Genomic DNA, 15,747 nt, shown 5'->3' on the forward strand with positions numbered 1-15,747 from the left:
GTATTTTACTATAATTAAGAAGATTGTATGACCCTTGAGGCAGATGCCCATATGTAGGATTTCCATTTTGAATAGTTTGCATTTGTTTAGGTATGTAAGTTATATGACTGTGAAAAAATAATATTTGGCCCCAGCATGATTATAAAATGTAGAGTGTTTCTTCAAAAGTTTAAACTGAAATATAGATACGCACTGAATGTAACATTTTGCACAATACTGCATAAAAATAAGCAATAGCTAGTCACAGTATATTTTATGTAATTTCAATACTTTTTGTTTGCATGTTATCATGCATTCACACTTTGTAAGAATCAGAGCAACACCTCAGGCAGGACAACAGTAGCATTGCATTCTATATCTTTGTACATCAGTGAACAGAGTTTAACACCCCCAATCAGGTATGGGTTTGGAGGCAGGGGGAGCTAAAGGATCAGGTGGAAGGGTACAGGGTGGAAATCCCACCAGCCCCGCACCTCCTTCCAAGCTAATGCGTGCATAACAAGAATGGACCAGCCTACCTGGCCACAGGAAATTTAGATCCTTAAGTGCCCACTAAGAAGCTTCATTCCACTATCACTGGAATTCAACAAGTGCTGAGAGTCAGGAATTCTCACATCCTATTAAAGCATACAAATAAAATATTCTCTTGCTTAAAATGAGCTGCTTTGGTTAAGATTCCCTTCAAAATGTCCACAACTGGTTCAAAATGAGGACACTTGCAATGGTGAGCCATATGATCTGGTGTCTAACCGGTTTGGTGCCAACTTTCAATGCTATTTTTTTTCTAAACCAGTATAACAGGAAGTCATGTTTGGATATAGCTCACACTTGTGACACCAAGCTAACTTGAGCTGGTTTTGTCAATTTTGAACAAATTGCACAGTTGAAAGGAACAGTGCATGCTATTAGACTCTCTAGACTGGAATGTGGTCTAGAAAGTGGACTAGATCCAGCATAGATGTGTACAAGGCAGCTTTAGAATGGAGAAACGTATCTACCGAAGGAATGAACTGTCATCTGTTCCAGCAACTAATGAGTAGGTGAGGACTGCAGATGCTGGAGATCAGAGTTGAGAGTGTGTTGCTAGAAAAGCACAGCAGCACAAGCAGCCTCCAAGGAGCAGGAGAATCAACATTTCGGGCATTTTTCTCAAGGGATATATTTCTCTGCCACCTCTATCAGAGTTCCGGAGAGACCATTCCCTCCGCAACACCCTCGTCAGATCCTTGTCCTCCACCAGCCCACACCCCACTCCCGGCACCTTCCCCTGCCACCACAGGAAGTGCAAAACTTGCACCCACACCTCCCCCCTCACCTCTGTCCAAGACCCCAAAGGATCCTTCCACATCCAACAGAAATTCACCTTTTCCTCCAAAATGTCATCTACTTTGGTAGTGAGGCATTATGGGTGGAGCTGAGAAATAAGAAGGGTGCAGTTACATTGTTGGGGCTGTATTACAGGCATACCATCAGTGAGCACGAGTTAGAAGAACAAATAAATAAACAGATTATGGAAAAATGTAGAGGCAATAGGGTAGTGGTGATGGGAGATTTTAATTTTCCCAACATTGACTGGGATACACCTAGCGTCAGAGGTCTGGATGGGGTAGAATTTGTAAGAAGCATCCAGGAAAGTTTTCTAGAGCAGTATGTCAATAGTCTGACGAGGGAAGGGGCCGTATTGGATCTGGTAATGGGGAATGAGCCAGGACAGGTGGTAGAGGTTGTGGTGGGGGATTTCTTTAGGAACAGTGACCACAACTCTATAAGTTTTAGAATACTCGTAGATAAAGATGAGCGTGGTCCTGAGGGAAGAGTACGAAACCCGGCCAAGGCTAATGATATCAAAATTAGGCAGGAACTTGGAAATGTGGATCGGGCACAGCTATTTGAAGGGAAGTCCACATTTGAGATGTGGGAGGCTTTCAAAGATAGGATACAGATAGCGCAGGATAGGCATGTTCCATTGAGGGAAAAGGATAGGAAGAGCAAGATTTGTGAACCATGGATGACAGGAGAAATTGTACGACTAGCCAAGAGGAGAAGGGAAGTGTACATAAGGTCTAGGCACCTAAGAACAGAACAGGCCCTGGAGAATTATCGGAAGAGTAGGACAAGTCTTAAATGAGGAATCGAGTGGGCTAAAAGGGGTCCTGAAAATAGCTTTAGCAAGCAGAATTAAGGAGAGTCCCAAAGCGTTTTATTCTTATATAAGAAGCAAGCGGGTAACTAGAGAAAGGATTGGTCCACTAAGGGATAATGAAGGAAGGCTGTGTGTCGAACCTGAGAGAATGGGTGAGATTCTGAATGATTACTTTGCATCAGTGTTCACTGAGGAGTGGGACATGATGAATCTTGAGATTAGAGACAGAAGTTTGATTAGTCTGGATCATGTTGACATAAGTCGGGAAGATGTGTTGGGTAGGTTAGAGGTTATTAAGGTGGATAAATCCCCAGGACCGGATGGGATCTATCCCAGGTTGCTGAGGGAGGCAAGAGAGGAAATAGCTGGGGCCCTGACAGATATCTTTGGGCATGCTGAAATACAGGTGAGGTGCCAGAGGACTGAAGGTTGCTCATGTTGTCCCCCTGTACAAGAACGGTAGTAGGGATATTCTGGGTAACTACAAACCAGTGAGCCTGACGTTGGCGGTGGGAAAGTTGCTGGAGAGGGTACTGAGGGATAGGATCTATTTATATTTAGAAAAGAATGGGCTTATCAGTGATAGGCAACATGGTTTTGTGCAGGAGAGATTGTGCCTTATCAACTTAATAGAGTTCTTCAAGGAAATGACCAAGTTGGTAGATGAAGGAAGGGCTGTTGATGTCATATAGTGGACTTTAGTAAGGCGTTTGATAAGGTTCTCCATTATAGATTAATGGAGAAAGTGAAGTCACATGGTATGCAGGGTGTTCTAGCTAGGTGGATAAAGAACTGGTTGAGCAACAGGAGACAGAGAGTAGTAGTTGAAAGGAGTTTCTCGAAATGGAGAAAGGTGACCAGTGGTGTTCCACAGGGGTCAGTGCTGGGGCCACTGTTGTTTGTAATATACATAAATGATCTGGAAGAGGGCACTGTTGGTATGATCAGCAAGTTTGCAGATGGCACGAAGATTGGTGGAGTAGCAGAAAGCATAAGGGACTGTCAAAAAATACAGGAGGATATAAATAGACTGGAGAGTTGGGTGGAAAAGTGACAAATAGATTTCAATCCAGAAAAATGTGAGGTAATGCATTTAGACAAGACTAATTCTAGAGCGAATTATACAATGAACAGAAGAGCCTTGGGAAAAGCTGATGGACAGAGAGATCTGGGAGTACAGGTCCATTGTACGCTGAAGGTCGCTGCACAGGTGGATAGAGTAGTCATGAAGGCATATAGTATGCTTGCCTTCATTGGACGGAATATTGAGTATAAGAGCTGGCAAGTCATGTTAACATTGTACAAGGCATTGGTTCGGCTGCATTTAGAATACTGTGTACTGTTCTGGTCGCCACATTACAAAAGGATGTGGACACTTTGGAGAGAGTGCAGAGAAGGTTTACGAGGATGTTGCCTGATATGGAAGGTGCTAGCTATCAAGAGAGGTTGAGTAGGTTAAGATTGTTTTCATTCAAAAAAAGGAGATTGAGGGGGGACCTGATTGAGGTTTACATAATCATGAAGGGTATAGACAGGGTGGATAGAAACAAGCTTTTTCCCAGGGTGAAGGATTCCATAACGAGAGGTCACGCTTTCAAGGTGAGAGGTGGAAAGTTTAAGGGGGATACATGTGGCAAGTACTTCACACAGAGGGTGGTGGGTGTCTGGAACGCATCGCCAGCAGGTATGATAGAGGCAGGCATGGTAGATTCATTTAAGAGGCATCTGGATAGATGTATGAGTAGTTGGGGAGCAGAGGGATACAGATGCTTAGGAATTGGGCAACAGGTTTAGACAGTGGATTTGGATTGGCTCAGACTTGAAGGGCCGAAGGGCCTGTTCCTGGGCTGTAAACTCTCTTCATTCTTTGTTCTTTTACAGTATCTGTTGCACCTGATGTGGTCTTCTCTACAGGAAGCCAATTTGCGAATCATTTCAGAGAACATCTCTGGGACACGTGCACCAACCAACCTCACTGCTCCATGGCTGAACACTTCAACTCCTCCTCCCACTCCATCAAGGACATGCAAGTCCTGGGCCTTCTCCAATTACCAAACCCTTACCACCTGATGCCTAGGGGAAGAATGCCTCATATTCAGCCTTGGGACCCTGCAACTGCACAGGATAAATGTGAGTTTCATCATTTCCCCTCACCCCACATTATTCCAGTCCCAAGCCTCCAACTCAGCACTCCCCTCCTGATCTGTCCATCACCCATCTGCTCCACCCAACCCCCTCACCCGACTTATCATCTTCTCCCTCACCTTCATCCACCTATCACTTTCTCAGTTACCTTCCCTCCAACCCCAACCCTCCCCCTCCCATTTATCTCTCAGACCCCCTGGCCCACAAGCCCCTTTCCTGATGAAGGGCTTATGCCCAAAATGTTGATCCTCCTGCTCCTCAGATGCTGTCTGATCTGCTGTGCTTTTCCGGCACCACAATCTTTACTCTGATCTCCAGTCCTCACTTTCTTCCGATTTTTAACTTTGTCCACCCCAGTCCAACACCAGCACTTCCAAATCGTGACAAAAAAAAGCCCTGAATGTGTGTGTAGGGACAATGAGAGAGAACAGTTACTTTCTTTGTCCATCCATGATGCTTTTCTTCATGAACTATCGATGTGGAGTAATTTGCAAATTATTGTTCATGCAATGTTTTTGTTTGGATAAAAAGCCTTGTATGTATGGCTTGTCATTTTCACATGACCTCTGATGTTATTATATGAGAGTAGAGGTTTTTGGACAGTGATCACTTTGACATACCGCATACTACTGCTTTATTGACTTTGCCTTTGGCATAATTACTTGGAGATGAATAAGTGGGCACCCTAATGCAGTAACTTTCCATTTTGCTCTTGGTTCTGCCTCCTCACCCAGATGAATAAGGGGCACTGGGAGGTGGTACCTATCAGATTCCACCTCATGAATTTCTTCATAGTTTTGCAGGATACGAGCTGCTTATGGGTGGCATGACTATCAACCAGTTTATAGACCATGGCTGGAGTGAACAAATGCAGCATGAAATGCCTGGATTCTAACAGAGTAACTCTGTTTATTTTACCTATAATTTCTCATGGTACTGAGGGGGAAAGCAGCCTTGTGCCCAACCCACAAAGAATGGTTTGTAATGATGCACAAAAGATAGAAATCTTATAATCATTCTGCACAGCAGACCAATCATTTTTTTGATACCTTGCAATCATTTTAGAAGTTCTTTCTTTGAACTGTTTGTTTTTCTTCAACACAAAGGAATGGTTAAAATAAACTTTCAATTGGAGTTTATGTAATCATCAGTTAGAAACTCAGAGCATCACAGAACAGTGGGCGGCACGGTGGCACAGTGGTTAGCACTGCTTCCTCACAGCGCCTGAGACCCGGGGTTCAATTCCCGCCTCAGGCGACTCTCTGTGTGGAGTTTGCACGTTCTCCCTGTGGCTGCGTGGGTTTCCTCCGGGTGCTCCGGTTTCCTCTCACAGTCCAAAGATGTGCAGGTCAGGTGAATTGGCCATGCTAAATTGCCCGTAGTGTTAGGTAAGGGGTAAATGTAGGGGTATGGGTGGGTTGCGCTTCGGCGGGTCGGTGTGGACTTGTTGGGCCGAAGGGCCTGTTTCCACACTGTAATGTAATCTAATCTAAAAAACAGTTACAGATTGAACTCTTGAGGCTTGACCTTTCAAAAGGCCCTCATTTCTGGATGTCTGTGATAATAAATGATCTTTGGGCCTGACTATTCCCTAACTGTGTTAAACTCCACCTTTGGTGTATGTGGTAATAAGATAATGGATGTTTAGCATGTCCAACAGTCACGCAGGCAGGACACAAGGGTTGTTAGTGTAATTAATGTTCTTGAAATATGACATTCTGAATACTCACTCTCTCAAAGGCATCTTGAATGCTCAAACTGGCTGTCCGTATCTTAGATCTGCAGTCTATGCTCTTCATTCACCCATCTTGCAGAATTTTTCTCTAGTTCTCCTGATTTTATAAATCTCTATACGGTCACCCCTCAGCCTCTGACACTTCAGGGAAAAAAGCCCCAGCCTACTCAGCCTCTCCCTCGAGGCCAAACCCTCCAACTCCCAACAACATCCTTGTAAATCTTTTCTGAACCATCTCAAGATCAATACCATCCTTCTCATCGCAGGGAGACCAGAGTTGTGCCCCATTTGTCACTACATTACATCAGCAGTGACAGTCTTCCTTTATATAAAGGGAGATCCAATCAGAATTCTGCTTTACATTTTTCTTGTGATGTGGCTTCAGAAAATGGTTTGGGTTCCTGGCAGTTTTGGGGAGCAGGTAGAAAACATGCCTTGGCCTCCATTGGTTGTCTAAGCATCGGTGCCAATGTACTGGACTCAGACATCCACAGGACAGATGGGAACCTTTCAGCCCATTGTTTCCACACCAGTTAACAAAATTAGATTACACTCTTCCCATTTTCCAGCTTCAAGTCCAAAGCCCTGGAGGCTGTGACTTCCTGAATGGAAAAACCTCTCTAGCGTTCTCCTCTTAGCCTTCTAGCTCTTTCCTTAAATTTGAGGCTCTTGGTTATCAAGCCTTCTACGGTTGGAAATTGTACCTTCCTGTCCACACCTTCTCTGACTCTCATCATCTTGCACACCTCTGCCAAATCCCCTCTCAACTTTTACTGCTCCAAGGCAAACAATCACAGCCTAACCAATCTTTTCTCAAATCTCAAACCCTCCAGCCCAGGCAACATTGATGTGTATCTCTTCTCTCTCCTCCCTCGTCCAATCACATCCTTCCTATAATGTGGTGACCGGATCCACATGCAGCAATCCAGTTGTGGCCTAACCAGTGTTTTATAACTTCTGTATCTCAGCTAATTAAGGCAAGTATCCCATATGCCTTTGCAACCACCTTATCTACCTGGCCTGCTACCAAGTTCTGACCTTCAGCACTTTCCAGGTCCTGCCATTCACAGTGAAATTCATTGCCTTGCCCATGTGCATTAGCTCACATATTTTAGGGTTGAATTTCATCTGCCTCTGCTCTGCAGTTCTGACTATCAACCTCACAACTGACCATTCAACCAATGTTCAAATCATCCATAACATCATGGCTATGCCTCCTATATTTAAGACCAAATTACTAACGTACGTCACAAACAGCAAGGTTCGAACACTAAACCCAGTAGACTCCCACTGGAAACAAACATCTAATCACATCTAATCGTGGGCGGCACGGTGGCACAGTGGTTAGCACTGTTGCCTCACAGCGCCAGAGACCCGGGTTCAATTCCCGACTCAGGCGACTGACTATGTGGAGTTTGCACGTTCTCCCCGTGTCTGCGTGGGTTTCCTCCGGGTGCTCCGGTTTTCTCCCACAGTCCAAAGATGTGCAGGGTCAGGTGAATTGGCCATGCTAAATTGCCCGTAGTGTTAGGTAAGGGGTAAATGTAGGGGTATGGGTGGGTTGCGCTTCGGCAGGTCGGTGTGGACTTGTTGGGCCGAAGGGCCTGTTTCCACATTGTAATGTAATGTAATCTAAAGAAACATCCTTTCACCATGACCTTCCTGATTTCTGATTCTCAGCCAGTTTTGGAAGTCTCCTATACCTTTTGGAATAAAAAAATGTATTTTTTTCTCATATTTCACCATTTTCCACTCGGAGATTCAACTCTCTACATTTTAAAATATCACTTTTCCAGTAGGATTGACCAAAGAAATTTCACACAAATACCTGCAAGTTTTAATTCCTTATACTTTTTTTTATTCCAAAAGGTATAGGAGACTTCCAAAACCGCAGAAGTTTTAACAAAAAATACTTGTCATTTAATTGCACCTTGTAGCATACTCATTCAATTCCATTCCCATTAAACCACCACCATACCCCTTTCCATCTTCTGTCAGCAACAGTCAATTGTCTTCAAAATTGTTAGAGCTCCATAATCTCAAATTGAATTGAAATCATGGCTTGAATTAACGAATGTTTCTCTTAAGCTTTCTATCTCATACCTAACTTCATTTGTTCATTTTATTTGTGGTTAATTGAGTTGTTCAATTTTTTTTACCATTTACTTACTGGTTATCAAAGTAATTTAATTCAATACGTACAGTTTCATTACTACTCCGGATGATGCATAACACATTTTTTAAAATTTCTAATGAGCTCCAATTGAAGCACAAGTCTTTCATAGTGTCCAATACTCTGTTTCTCCATTACTTTAAAGGCTTTTCTTAAAATAATTAATCCACAATCCCCAGGTGCGATATTTTCTAATCAACCTGTGTAGAAGTGTTATCACACACCTCTGGAGCAGATGGGAATTGAACACGAACCTCCTGACACTGCAGTCGGGACACTATTATTACACACAAAACCCCTTCACAAATACCTATCTAGATTTTTTTTCCAACCTATCTGTTCAAAGATGTATTACACACCACTGAAGCAGATAGGACTTGGCCCAGAGGTAGGAACAAACCCTGATCTATTTTTCTCTCTCTTTTCTTATATCCAGAAGTGCTTTTACACACAATTGAAGATCATTTGTATCCCATTAGCAAATCATCACAGTATTCTTTCATCTATTAACCACCACCAGTAAATCAGCTGAGCTTTCCAGCAGCACAGTGGTTCAGGGGATAGCACTGCTGCCTCACAGCAGCAGGGACCTGGTTTGCTTCTACCCTCGAGCGACTATCTGTGTGGAGTTTGTACATTCTCCCCATATCTGCATGGGTTTCGTCCAGGTGCTTCGGTTTCCTGCCACGGTCCAAAGATGTTCAGGTTTGGTGGATTAGCCATGCTAAATTGCCCGTAGTATCCAGGGAAGTGTAGGTTGAGTGGATTAGCCATGCTAAATTGCCCGTAGTATCCAGGGAAGTGTAGGTTTGGTGGATTAGCCATGCTAAATTGCCCGTAGTATCCAGGGAAGTGTAGGTTGGGTGGATTAGCCATGCTAAATTGCCAGTAGTATCCAGGGAAGTGTAGGTTGGGTGGATTAGCCATGCTAAATTGCCCGTAGTATCCAGGGAAGTGTAGGTTGGGTGGATTAGCCATGCTAAATTGCCCGAAGTGTCCAGGGATGTGTAGGTTGGGTGGATTAGCCATGCTAAATTGCTCATACTGTCCAGTGATGTGTAGGTTGGGTGGATTAGCCATGCTAAATTGCCCGAAGTGTCCAGGGATGTGTAGGTTGGGTGGATTAGCCATGCTAAATTGCTCGTAGTGTCCAGGGATGTGTAGGTTGGGTGGATTGGCAATGCTAAATTGCCCGTAGTATCCAGGGATGTGTAGGTTGGGTGGATTAGCCATGCTAAGTTGCTCGTAGTGTCCAGGGATGTGTAGGTTGGATGGAGTAGCCATGCTAAATTGCCCGTAGTGTCCAGGGATGTGTAGGTTGGGTGGATTAGCCATGCTAAATTGCACGTAGTATCCAGGGATGTGTAGTTTGGGTGGATTAGCCATGCTAAATTGCCCGTAGTATCCAGGAATGTGTAGTTTGGGTGGATTAGCCATGCTAAATTGCCCGTAGTATCCAGGGATGTGTAGGTTGGGTGGATTAGCCATGCTATATTGCTTGTTGTGTCCAGGGATGTGTAGGTTGGGTGGATTGACCATGATAAATTGCCCGTAGTATCCAGGGATTTGTTGGTTGGGTGGATTAACCATGCTAAATTGCCCGTTGTATCAGGGATGTGCAGGTTGGGTGGATTAACCATGATAAATTGCCCGTAGTATCAAGGATGTGCAGGTTGTGTGGATTAACCATGCTAAATTTCCTGTAGTTTCCAGGAATGTGTAGGTTGGGTGGATTAGACATGGGAAATGCCGGGTTACAGGGATCGTGTAGGAGATCGGTCTGGGTTGGATGCTTTTTGGAGGAAATTGTGTGGTGCAGGAAAAGCACAGCAAGTCAGGCAGTCTCTGAAGAGCAGGAAAATCGACATTTTGGGAATAAACCCTTCATCAGGAATGAGGCTTGTGGGTTAGGGTTCTGAGAGATGAATGGGAGGAGGTGGGTTGGGGGGAGGTAGCTGAGGAGGCAATAGCTAGATGAAATTGAGGGAGAAATGATAGGTTGAAAAATGGGAGCGGATAGATGGGCAAGGTGATGGGCGGGTCAGGAGAGCGGTGACGAGTTGGAGGCTTAGGTCTGGGATTATTTGTGGGGAGGGAAATGATGAAACTGGTGAATTCTACATTGATCCCGTGTGGTTGCAGGGTCCCAAGGCGGAATATGAGGTGTTCTTCCTCCAGGCGTCGGGTGATAAGGGTTTGATGGTGGAGGAGGCCCAGGACCTACATGTCCTTGACGGAGTGGGAGTGGGTGTTGAAGTGTTCAGCCATGGGGCAGTGGGGTTGGTGGGTGTGAGTGTCTCAGAGATGTTCTCTGAAATGATCCGCAAGAAGGCATCTTGTCTCTCTGATGTGGAGGTGACCACATTGGATGCAATCGATGCAGTAGATGACATTGGTAGATGTACTGGTAAATTTCTGACAGATGTCGAAGGATCCCTTGGGGTTTTAGACAGAGGTGAGGGGAGTGGTGTGAGCACAGGTTTTGCACTTCCTGTAGGGAAAGGTGCCAGGTGTGGGGTGTGGGGCGGGTTAGTGCGGGGCATGGACCTGATGAGGGAGTCGCAGAGGGAATGTCTTTCCTAAATGATGATAGGGGTAGGGAGTGAAATATATCTTTGGTAGTGGGGTCCATTTGGAGGTGGCGAAAGTGGCAGAGGATGATGTGATAAATGCGGAGATTGGTGGGGTGGCAGGTGAGGACCAGGGGCGTTCGGTTCTTGTTGCATTGGGAGAGGTGGGGCTCAAGGGGTGCGGTGCGTGAAGTGGAGGAGATGCACTGGAGGGCATCATCAACCACGTGGGAAGGGAAGTTGCGATCGTGGAAGAAGGATGCCATCTGGGACTTTCTGAGGTGGAATTGATCATCCTGGGAACAGATGTGGTGGAGACAGAGGAAATGGAAATAAGGGATAGCATTTTTACAGGAGGTAGGGTGTGAGGAGTTGTAGTCTAGGTAGCTGTGGGAGTCAGTGGGCTTGTAGTAGATATCTATGGTTAGTCAGTCACCAGAGACGGTACTGGAGAGGTCCAGGAAGGGGAGGGAGGTCTCCGAGATTGTCCAGGTGAATTTGAGGTCAGTGTGGAAGGTGTTAGTAAAGTTGATGAACTGTTCAACCTCCTCGTGGGAGCATGAGGTGGCACCAATACAGTCATTGATGTAGCGATGGGGAATGGTGCCAGTGTAACTGCGGAAGATGGAGAGTTCCACATATCCAACAAACAGGCAGGCATAGCTGGGTCCCATGCCGGTGCCCATGGCTACCCCTTTGGTTTGGAGCAAGTGGGTGGATTGGAAGGAGAAGTTGTTGAGGATGAGGACCAATTCAGCCAGGCAGATGAGGGTGTTGGTGGAAGGGTACTGGTTGGAACGGCGTGAGAGGAAGAAACAGGGCTGGGAGACCTTCGTCATGGCCGATCACTGTGCACAGGGACTGGATGTCCATGATGAAGATGAGGCGTTGGGGGCCAGGGAAATTAAAATCTTGGAGGAAGTGAAGGGTGGTGTCACGAACGTAGGTGGGGAGTTCCTGGACTCATGGGGACAGGACGGTGTCGAGTTAGGAAGAGATGAGTTCAGTGGGACAGGCGCAGACTGAGACAATGGGTCAACTGGGGCAGTCAGGTTTGTGAATGTTAGGAAGGAGGTAGAATTGGGCAATGCGAGGTTCACAGACAGTGAGATTGGAGGCTGTGGATGGGAGATCCCCAGAGGTGATGAGGTTGTGGATGGTCTTGGAGATGATGGTTTGATGATGGGTGGTGTGGTCGTGATCAAGAGGGCAGTAGGAGGAGGTGTCTGCAAGTTGGTGCCTGGCTTCAGCAGTGTAAATGTTGGTGTGCCACACTATTACTGCATCCCCCTTGTCTGCGGGTTTGATGGTGAGGTTAGGGTTGGAGCGGAGAGAGAGGCAGGCTGCACATTGTGAGACTCTTTGGAGGGTCAGTACGGGCTGAATGGCCTGCTTCCACACTGTGGGGATTCTATGATTAATTTACATGCAAAAATCGTTAGGGACAATGCAGACTGACAAATCCCAAGCTATCTTTATCCACTTATTATAATTTAACTGTGCTAAATGTAGACCAATCCTCAAAACCAACTATGTTTCTGTGGAGCCTATTGTAGAACAGTTAGAACACAGGAGGTCATTTAAGCCATTCTTATGCTACCATACATCAAGAACATCTCTGAACTGACAGCCAGACTACTGCGACCACTAGGACTTATAACAGCACACAAACCAACAGCCACACTCAGACAACAACTCACCAGAACGAAGGACCCGATACCCAGCATGAGCAAAAATCATGTAGTGTACAAAATCCCATGCAAGGACTGCACAAAACACTATATAGGACAAACAGGAAGACAGCTAACGATCCGCATCCACGAACATCAACTAAACACGAAACGACACTATCCCTAGTAGCCACACACATAGACGACAAGCAACATGAATTTGACTGGGACAACACTACCATTATAGGGCAAGCCAAACAAAGAACAGCCAAGGAATTCCTAGAAGCATGGCACTCACCCACAAACTCCATCAACAAACACATAGACCTAGACCCAATATACCGGCCACTACAGCGGACAACTGAAACTGACAACCGGAAGCGGCAGGGACAGGCCACTATAAATGCCAGAGGAAACACCACAGAAGCGCTTCACAGGAGGCTCCCAAGCACTGAGGATGTCACCTAGACAGGGGACGAAACGTTTGCGACAAAAACTTTAAGCTCGGCGAACAGAACCACAGCAACGAGCACCCGAGCTACAAATCTTCTCACAAACTTTGAAACATGGTCCCAGAAAGTTAACTTAGTCTGATCAAATGATATTAGCACGATGCCACCAATACTATCCAATTCCCTTTGAAAAGCCACAATTAAATTTACTTTTACCACGGTCACAGATAGTGGTTTTCATATCCTTATTACTTCCCATTTTAAAAAAAACTTTTGTCCATGTCTTCTCTGGTCATCTGAGAATAACTTTAAATCAGTGTTCCCTTGTTCTTGATTCTTACAGGGGCTGCTCCTCTCTGTTTACCCTGTACAGATTCCTCATATTTTTGAAGATGTCTACCACATCACTTTGACCTTCTCTTTGGGGGAACAATGCCAGCTTCTCCAAAGTATCCTCATGATTGAAATCACTCAGTTTTGTTTTCTGCATGCTCTCAGATAGATCCTGACAGGTGCTGAACCTGAAAATTCAGTACAAATACTCCAGTGAAAGTCCAATCGATGATTCATGAAGGTTCCCTACAACTTCTGTGCTGTAAGCCCCTATTTTCTTTTTAAATCATTTTGTGGCATGTAGCCGTCACTGGCTGGGCCCAGCAATTATTGCCCATCCCACGTTGCCCCTTTCAGAAGGTGGTAGTGAGCTGCCTTCTTGAACCGCTGCAGTCCACCTGCTGTGGGTTGATCCACAATACCACTAGGGAGGGAATTCCAGGATTTTGATCCAGTGACAGTGAAGGAACGGCGATGTTGAGAGGCTTCGAGGGGATCTTGAAGATGGTGGTGCTCCCACATATCTGCTTCTCTTGCTCTTCTAGATAGAAGTGGTCATAGGTTTGGAAGGTGCTGTCTGAGGATCTTTGATGAATTTCTGCAATGCATCTTGTAGATAGTAGACACTGCTGCTACTCGGCATCGGTGGTAGAAGGAATGAATGCTTGTGGATGTGGTGGCAGTCAAGCGGGATGCTTTGTCAAGTTTCTTGAGTGTTGTTGGAGCTGCACCCAATCTAGGCAAGTGGGGAGTATTCCATCACACTCCTGACTTGTGCCTTGTAGATGGTGGACAGGCTTTGGGGAGTCAGGAGGTGAGTTACTCACTACTGTATTCCTAGCCTCTAATCTGCTCCTGCAGCCACTGTCTTAATGTGGTGAGTCTGGTTGAGTTTCTGATCAATGATAACGCCAGGATGTTGGCAGTGGCGGATTCAGTGCTGGTAACACAATTAAATGCCAAGGGGCAGTGGTTAGATTGTCTCTTACTGGTGATGGTCATAGCCTGATATTTATGTGGCGCAAGTGTGACATACCATATGTCAATCCAAGCCTGGATATTGTCCAGATCTTGTTGCATTTGAACATCGCTTCTGTGTCTGAGGAATTGCAAATGGTGCTGAATGTTGTGCAATCATTAGCAAACTTATGATGGAGGGAAGGTTATTGATGAAGCAACTGAAGATGGTTGCACTCGATACTACCCTGAGGAACTCCTGCAGAGATATCCCTGGTGCTGAGATGACTGACCTCGAACAATCACAACCATATTCCTTTGCGACAGGTATGACTCTAACGATCAGAGAGTTTGGCTCCTGATATCCATTGATTCCAGTTTTGCCAGGGCTCCATGTCAAGGGCTGTCACTCTCCCTCCCCTCTGGAATTCAGCTCGTTTGTCCATGTTTGAACCAAGGCTGTAATGAGGTCAGGAGCTGAGTGGCCCTGGCGGAACCCAAACTGGGCATCACTGAGCAGGTTATCGCTGAGCAGGTGCTGCTTGATAGCACTGTTGATGTCACCATCCATCACTTTACTGATGATCAAGAGTAGACTGATGAGGCGGAAATTGGCCAGATTGGGTTTGTTCTGATTTTTGTGTACAGGACATACCTGGACAACTTTCCACATTGTCGGGTAGATGCCAGTGTTGTAACTGTACTGGAACAGCTTGGCTAGGGGAGCCGCAAGTTCTGGAGCACAGGTCTTGAGTAATATTGCCGGAATTTTGTCAGGGCCGATAGCTTTTGCAACATCCAGTGCATCCATTTCTTGATACCACGTGGAGTAAATCGAATTGGTTGAAGACTGATATCTGTAATGTTGGGGACCACTGGAGGAGGCCCAGGTGGATTATCCACTGGGCGTTTCTGACTGAAGATCGCTGTGAAAACTTACCTTTTGCACTGATGTATTGGGCTCATCCATCATTGAGGATGGGGATATTTGTGGAGCCGCTTCCTCCAGTGAGTTGTTTAATTGTCCACCACCATTCATGACTGGATGTAGCAGGACTGCAGACCTTAGATCTGATCCATTGGTTGTGGGATTGCTTAGCTCTGTCTATCACTTGCTGCTTATGCAAGAAGTTCTGTTTGATGGCTTCACCAGGTTGACACCTCATCTTCAGGTATGCCTGGTGCTGCTCCTGGCATGCCTTCCTGCCCTCTCCAATGAACCAGCGTTGATTCTCTGGCTTGATGGTGATGGTTGAGTAGGGGATATGCCAGACCATGAGGTTGCAGATTGTGCTGGAGTACAATTCTGCTGCAGTTCATTCATTCATTCCCAAGAAAAGTTGGTTTAACCGGGGAGGGATTAGACAACCTTGGCTGACAAAGGAAGTCAGGAACTGTATTAAAGAAAAAGAGAGATCCTATAAAGTGGCTAAGAACAGTGGGAAATCAGAAGATTGGGAAGGCTACAAAAGCAAACAGAGGATAACAAAGAGTGTAATAAGAAATGAGAGGATCAAATATGAAGGTAGGCTAGCCAGTAATATTAGAAATAATAGTAAAAGTTTCTTT

This window comes from Chiloscyllium plagiosum, chromosome 2 (genome assembly GCF_004010195.1).
Source record: "Chiloscyllium plagiosum isolate BGI_BamShark_2017 chromosome 2, ASM401019v2, whole genome shotgun sequence".
NCBI lineage: Eukaryota > Metazoa > Chordata > Chondrichthyes > Orectolobiformes > Hemiscylliidae > Chiloscyllium > Chiloscyllium plagiosum.